This window comes from Artemia sp. Qi Xiang Cuo, chromosome 21, assembly GCF_049724085.1.
Source record: "Artemia sp. Qi Xiang Cuo chromosome 21, ASM4972408v1, whole genome shotgun sequence".
NCBI classification, from domain to species: domain Eukaryota; kingdom Metazoa; phylum Arthropoda; class Branchiopoda; order Anostraca; family Artemiidae; genus Artemia; species Artemia sp. Qi Xiang Cuo.
In genome coordinates, this window is record NC_142814.1 from 34,985,115 (window position 1) to 34,993,386 (window position 8,272).

Here is an 8,272-nt window from a genome sequence, read left to right on the forward strand (position 1 = left end):
TCACTTCTTGGGTGTCCTCTTTGTAATTAACAAGTACTCTTTAAACATATGCTTTACACATGTTTCACGTACATTCACATACATACGTTTACATATGCGTTACAGTTCTGTCTTGCATTTCTAGACTTGATTTAAAGTTCGAATTGCATTTGAATGTTCTGTTTTCTAATATTCTGCCGAATTAATTTATTTCCATGAGCTGTCAATATGAATCTACATGGAAAAGGTGAAGGTTTATTAGAGAAACAGCGTAACCCCCATGAATTGCATTACGGCGGTGTGACAAAACACATCCAAGATTTTGTAAGAAAGGAGAAGGGCTAAATGGGCTTGTACTCGAAGGTCTGTATTTAAGACAACAAGAAGAAAAGCAAATTATCGCCTAACAAAACAGATTTGGTAATATCCACTGGGACGGAGGAAACAACCCAATAATAAAAGAAGTAAAATAATATCCAATCATTTTAGTTCTTTCTTATTTCTCCTCAATTTCTAAGCTCACTATCCGGTTGTCTAGATTTTGTCCGATTGATCCTGTTCCCTGGCCCAACCACTGCAACAGGTTCATTAAAAACAAATGCCTTACCAAGAATCCTGCAGCAAGAGCCATGTGAAAAAGGAGTACTACAAATATGACTATAAATCCAGTCCTTTTTTGTTGGTTTGTAAAAAATGGCCACAGAGTGAGAAGTTCCTGAATAGCTGGCCTTCCAGACAGTACAGTCGCAGCAATGAACAACGTCCAACGAAGAATGCAACAAGGACTCAACCACAAAACCATGAGAATCTACAAATGGAACAAGCCAAAAAAATTCTAGTCTTTAATTTCTAAGGTATAAGGATTGACCAAAAAACAAAATATATTTATATTACTAACGACGTAAGAGCCAAAAAGCATTTTCCGTTTTTTTGTGCTCCCGTAAAATATGTATTTTATTTTTGTATGTATAACGTTAAAAATTATTTGAATCGTTCTATTCGGGGCTTCAATCAATAAATGACTGAAAACAGAAAATCCATAGAGAAACTGCGGTAACATGATATTTTATTTATTTTTTTGTAACACTTTATCACGAAAAATCCAGGGTATAAATTTAGGACCAGTAATGGCCATAAGGAGACATGTTAAATAAACAATTCTTACTTCATAATATGCATAATAATCCTAGTTTAATGTATTTTCCAGTGGGGGGGGCACCTATAACATCACTATTTTCACTGCTGTAAAATTATTTTTAACGAAATTGTGAAAAATAAACATATTTGATTGCATTTTTCCGCTTTCAAATATTCTATATAGGAAAAAAAACACCATTACTGTCATCTACAAAAAAAGATATAATTAGATTAATATTAAATAAATTTAGGTTAGCTTAGATTAGCTAGATGGCTCTTGGATGTTTGTTTAAAAACGATTTTCAAGACTTGGATAAAAGACAAAATATTGAGAAATGTGACTGTAAAGCTGGAAAAATCTGGAAAATAGTGAGGATACAGGTGCTCCCATTTGATAATATGTTAACTAGGATAATTTTGCATATTATGAAGTAAGAATTGTTTTCGTAACGTGTCTCCATATGACGAATACTGGTCCTAAATTTATACCAAATGCAGTAGCAAACCGAAATACTTTACAATTTACTGATAGTTATTCTATTGAAAAGTAATTGCCAATATTAAAAAAAACGTAAAAAGATTCAAAAAAGATTTAAATAATTAAAGATTGAAGATTAATCTTAAGATTAAACAAGATTATAAAGAATTGAGATTAAATTAAAAATAGAAGACTAAAATAAAGATTACAAATAAACTAAGAGGGAAAGAGTTTCATTGAAATATTCCTAGAAATTTTATTATGATTTGGGCTTTTCCCATGATTTCTTATGAATTTCAGATTAATTGTTAATTCCAGTAGTAAAATACTTGATTTAACTTAATGATAAAATTGAATATAATTAATTGGAAACCATAATAGTTCATTGGGATACGCAACTTTGTTTATTGCCGTAAATGTTCATTTCTTCTTTCCATTTATATTCCGTCCTTTTTAGTTTTGTAGACGGATTCTCAATGAAATATGTAAACAATAGTAATAGACCTTGAAAGTATCTATTTATAGCTTTAGAAGAAATTAGTTTTGTGTACCGCATTAACACCGTCAAAAATGTAATTTTCTCCACAATTTTGTGTTTTCTGATTATAACTTTCAATGGTTTGTTAAGTTTCACCGAAATTGAACATTTTCTGATTATAAATTTTACAAATGATTTTTTTTTTCGTTTAACCAATATTTTGTGCTTTCTTAGAATGTGGTAAGGACTTGACAAGGTATAAATTGAAGTCTTTGCGTTTCATTTTTTTTCTTAGCTCGAAGTCCCTTTATACTGAACTTATATCTTGAATTCAGTTTTACTCATATTTATTTCAACTCAGTGTAAATTATTACTGACGTTCATTCTTACAAAAACCCTTAAGTGATCCTTTCAGTGATTTCGTATTCAGTTTTATTCACAATTGACCGTAAACTGCTATTGCAATTTATTCTTAAACAGCATTAAGTGATTTTTTCTGTGATTCAATAAAAGAAAAAAGTTTTTTGACCTGACAGTATGAAGCAACATTAAAACTTAAACGAGGAAGGCAGTCCCTTCCTCAACGATCGCTATTTACGTTAAACCAAGATCGTATACTAAAGAGGGGGGGGTAAGGAGGTTTTCCCCCTCCACATCCCCAAAAAATAAAATTTTCAAATTAATATAGACAAGAATGCATATAAACAAACTTTTTTATGTATGTTTAAAGCTTGTTTTATAAGCCTCGCCCCCTCAAACCACATTCCTGAATACAGTCTTGCGCTAAAGTCGTAAAGCTATATAAAAACACTTTTCATGCAAAATCAAAGGCTCTTGTGTTTGAGCAGTCTTTCCTAAAGAATAAGAACGAAAAGCCAAGATTAATTGTAAAGAGCAAGGATTGAGGAAGGAACAGTTCCCCCTCTCCTCATAGACCAAATAATTTCTGATTGTTTTAAGTTTTAATGTTGCTTCTTACTTTCAGTTGAATAAACTTGTTTTTTTTTTAATTAAATTTCTGGCAGTTTCCCAAATCAATCCCTCCCCCCCCACCTCCTAGCACAACATTTCTCCTGGAAATTTAACAAGGACACATTCCTCTCCACTTAAAACTCTTCTTGTTGAATATCCTCTTCTTCTCAACTCCCCACAAGAAAGTATCCAGAAAAACGTCGTATAGTTCCAAATAACATATACTCTGCGTGAACAGTATGGGCAAATCGCATAACATACAGGCCTTTCCCCAAGGACTATGGAGGGATGTGGCATCCCCAAAACCATACTTGTTGGACGATTCAACTATGCTGAATTAACTATCTTAAAATTTTGATCAAATAACTTTGGGAAAAAATGGGCGTGGGAAAGGCACCCTCCATTCTTTGTTTTCACTTTAAAAAGGCACTAGAGTTTTTGATTTTCGTTCGAATAGGATTTCTTTCCCGATCTTCTAGGACTATTAGTTCGATATGACCCCCCCCCCCCCAAAAAATAAATAAATAAACACGCATCCATGATCTTTCTTCTGCTTAATAATGCAAAATTCTACATTCTTGTCGAAAGGAGCTTGAAACTTCTACAGTAGGTTTCTCTTATATGGGAATCTGATGGTATGATTTTCGTTAAGATCGTTTGACATTTTGTGTTTTTAACCCCTTTTTGGAAAATCAGACGTATTTTGTAAGGATGGTAGCTTTTGATTGGTAACATTCAAATTAATGAACTTTATACATTTGAAATCAGCATGAATAGCAAATTCTTTTGATGTATCTAGTGTTATCAAAATTCTATTTGTAGAGTTTCGCTTACTATTGGGCCGAGTCACGCCTTACTCACATTTCGTTACCATGAACTTTTTTGTGATTTCATGTTTACTCAAGTGATTTGAACTCAAGTGATTTCATGTTTAGTTTTATTCACATTTAGTTCTACAGAGCGTAAACTATTGTAGCTGTTTATTCTTGAATAGCAGCTTATCAGCTTTTCAATTATCTATTTCTAAAAGAAAAAGAAAAAAAAAGATAAACTTACTGAAGCAGGAATATAGATCGCCAAAGAATAGCCATAGACACAGACAAGTCCAAAGAATGATGACTTCTCCTCTCTCCACCATAGCAGTCCATAAATGACCGTTGGTAAAAGAAACACACAGGTAAAAATTGCCAATGCCATAAATGATACTAATGACATAGTATAATGGTACAAATAACCTAAATGGCAAAATTGAGATTTTATTTGTGAATGGGCCTAAAGCAAGGGACATTAATATTCACACGAAAAAATGGATTATTTCAGTAGGAAGTGTCAGAAAACTAGGGCAACAGGGAGAAGTCTGAAGACCCTCCCAAACAAAGAATCTGGCAGAATGTTAGGCAATATATCAATGTCATTCTCAAAATAACTTAGGCAATAAAAAATGCCTGACTCGCCAATTTGAAAGCTCCAAAACTCCAGATATTGAGAAAAAATTTTCCCTTGATTATTACTTATATCTATATTTCTGGTGCAAGGTAAACCTTTATTAATACTTATTACTTACTTACTTAGGTCCTGGCCATCCTCGAGGGAAGTTTTGGGGCCACTTCACTTGCTAGCTCATGCGTAAGGGCTCGATACATTGCTCTATCTGGTGCGATTCGTAATAAATAGGCTATCTTGATGTTGTCGAAGTGGAAGTTTTCCATCCATCGTTTTCGTGGTCTACCTCGTTGGCTAGGGCCATGAAGGGATCCTTAAAGGGCAATTTTAGGGAGGCGGCTCGGCTCTATTCGCTTGACGTGGCCGCATCACCGCAGTTGTTGTTTCTTGATTTTACTGAGAATGGTTTTAGTGGACGCCATTGACGTACTTCCACATTTGTTATTCGGTCAGTGTATTTCATTCTGGAAATGTGACGGAAGCATCTCATCTCGAAAGCTCAAAGTTTTCTTTCGTCTTTGGTTTTAAGACTCCATGTTTCACATCTTTAAATTACTATGGGGATTATTAAACTGTTGAATAGGCGTATTTTGAATTTGTTGGATAGGTGGTTACATTTCCAGAGGTTGGCTAATCTTTGGAAGCTAGAGCTAGCAAGTGCAAGTCAATGAATCACGTCAGAGCTATGGCAATTTTCTGAGGGGAATTGGCTACCAAGGTACAGGAAGTGGTCTACAATTTCAGCCTGTCTCCCGCCTGATTTCATGCATTTACCCTCCCCCCCCCATGGGGAAAATACCCTCCCAGAAAATACCTCCTGCGGAATACCCCCTCCCTCAGCGAAAAATACCCCCCGACAAAAACCCCTCACGGAAAATCCCCCCCCCCCGTGGAAAATAAGGCTTTTCGCATTTGAGAATTTTATTTGAGTTTTATTTTTTTAATTTTCTTAGGAGGAAAGAATTTTGGTACTTGTGTATTATGCGCCACGACTCAAGTGTACGTTGTGTAAAACTCGAGAACTAACCGGCTTAGCACGAGACAAGACAAAGACAAGTGACAAAATTTATGGGAAATTTATAATTTGGGTATTATATTTGCAAATAAAGAGGGGGGGGGGTAAAGTGTTTGGACACAATTCTTTCTAGGTATATGGCCACTTAAAACATAACATAATTGTACCAAGCAAAATTTGCCTGCAGACCCATTATACTTTACCCTCCCCCCCCCCCCTAATGTGCAAATCTATAGCGCAAATTTATTTCTAAAGTAACGAAGAAAAAACTAAAAAACCGGGGTGTTCTTGAACTTTACACAGCATAAACTTGAGTGCCACATAATACATAAGTATCAAAATTCCTTCCCCCTACGGAAATAAAAAATAAAACTCAAATAAAAATCTCAAATTTGAAAAGCCTTATTTTCCACGGGGGCGGGGTATTTATCAGGGGGAGTACTTTCCGAGTCGGTGTTTTCCGGGAGGGGGGGGGGTAAACACCGGCCACCCTCCCGCCTATGGTGATATTGGGTTGACTAGCACATCAATATCATCAGCATAGGCAAGATTGTCTAATAGCAGCCCTCCTATTGTTGCGCCACATCCCAACTACATCAGTGACAGAAAAACATTTAGAAAGAGGTTGAAGAGGTGTGGTGATAAAATGCAACCCTAGAGTACTGCTGACGAAGTTGTGAACTCTTCTGACAACCCATCAACGGTTATTACTTGGCCTCGGAACTGGTCGTACAGACTCCTGATAATTTGGACCATCTCATAAGGGATCATGCAGTGAAGGAGGATATGCCAGAGTCCTTCACGCCATATCAGGTCAAATGCCTGACGGAAATAAACGAATAGTTGGTAGAGTTCTTGGTTGAATTTGATGTATCGTTCCATGAGTTGTCGAACGAAAAATATCTGATCGATTGTTGATTTCCCAGGGCAGAGATCATCTTTCTTAATATTTGTTAATCTTTATCAATACAATAGCTATAACAAAATTCCCACTAACAGAGAGCAGAGCTCAATGGGTTGTCTTAATATATTAATATTAAACATGAAATTAGCACTTCAAAATTAATAGAGCTTCCGACAGAAATAAAATGAGACCATGAAAACAAGCAGCAAAAGGCAAAAAAAGGCAAAAGAAAGGGGAAAAAAAGAGTGGAGGCCAGCCCAGCGCGAGTATGAACTAAACCAAAATTAAAATGAATCTAACATTCTTCAGTCCGTACATCACCACAAGGAATCACCCTCAAAACAAATTTTGTTGTTAATAAACGAATTTTAGGAGTACTTTTGGCCAGCTTAAATTAAGGGGATTCACTGTTGTCATTAGATTTTCAACAAGCAAGGAAGGAGTTAGAGCTTTTACTGTCATTACAGTATAACCTGCAAAAAATAAGCTAAGGTATCATTAGGATGTAAACATTTTGGTAAATCATTAAAGTAAATCAGAAATATTAAGGGCCCTAGTACAAACTCCTGAAGGATACCAATATTATCTAGAACTAGGGCCTGATACGTGGCCATTTATGTCCCCATGGATTTTTCGGCCATAAAAGAAAGATCTTAACAATCCCGATCTTTTACCCCTGATTCCCGTATTATTAATTTTTTCAAGTAGTTTTCTAAGATTTATCGTGTCAAATGCCTTCTTTAGGTCATAAAAAAGAGTAGAAACGTGATTCTTATAATTTAGAGAATCATTAATATTTAGTAAAAGTGCGGCAATAGCTTTTCCAGTTGAATGACCAGACCTAAAGCCAAATTGACTCTTAGAGAAAGAATTTATTTTGTCAAAATATAAAGCAACTCATTTTTGAATAAGTTTTTCTAGTACCTTCGATAAAGGGGAAAGAATAGCTATTGGCCGATATTTACTAGGATCTGTCTTATCCCCTTTTTTTAAGACTGGAAGGACTCGGGCTACTTTCCAGATTTCTGGGATTACCCCAAGTAATACGGATGTATCAAAAATATGAAGCAATGGAAAAGAAATTACACAAAATTTTTTTGAAAATATTTGTAGATAATTCGTCAAAACATAAGAAACTTCCACTTTTTAACTTCATTATTACACTCCGGAGTTCATAAGGAGTATTAGGAACAATAAACATACTAGAATTTTGAGATGGTGGAAGATATCTTTTATATAAATAAATAACGTGGACATACTGGAGTATCAAGTGTAATACGTGAGCTAATATTGGAAAAATAGTGACAAAAATATTCAGCAATATATTTTTTTCTTTCAGCTCACAACCACTTTTATTAATGATCAATTCTGAGTGTGTTGTCTTAATTTTAGTTTCAATATTTCCTTTTATTAAATCCCAGGTATGTTATGTAAGTTTTATTTCTTAAATTAATTTTCGCAATAGATTTTTTCACTTATTGTGAAAATAGTAGTTGGGAAATTTTTATATGTTTCGAACCTCTCTATATTATACTTCAAGTTTCAAGCTATCTGTGGAAAAGAAAAAAAAAGATACCGTTTAGGCAAAATGCTGTAGTAGCTGTCACTTTTCTTGATTTTCAAGCCAATATAATTTCCTTGCTGTTGAAGCCAAGGGTCGGAAAGTTTCCTATATACGGGTTTCGCACAAGGCGGTTCTAATGGTATACTTTGTGATTTGATTTGACTCAATTTTTACGAGTTTTGGGTTATTATATTTCTTAAAATTGAACGTGATCGTCTCTTACTAGGTTGCTATCTACCGCTGCAACCCGGACCTGAGTCCTCATTCTTATCTTGTAGAGTCGATTTTTTTCATTAATATAT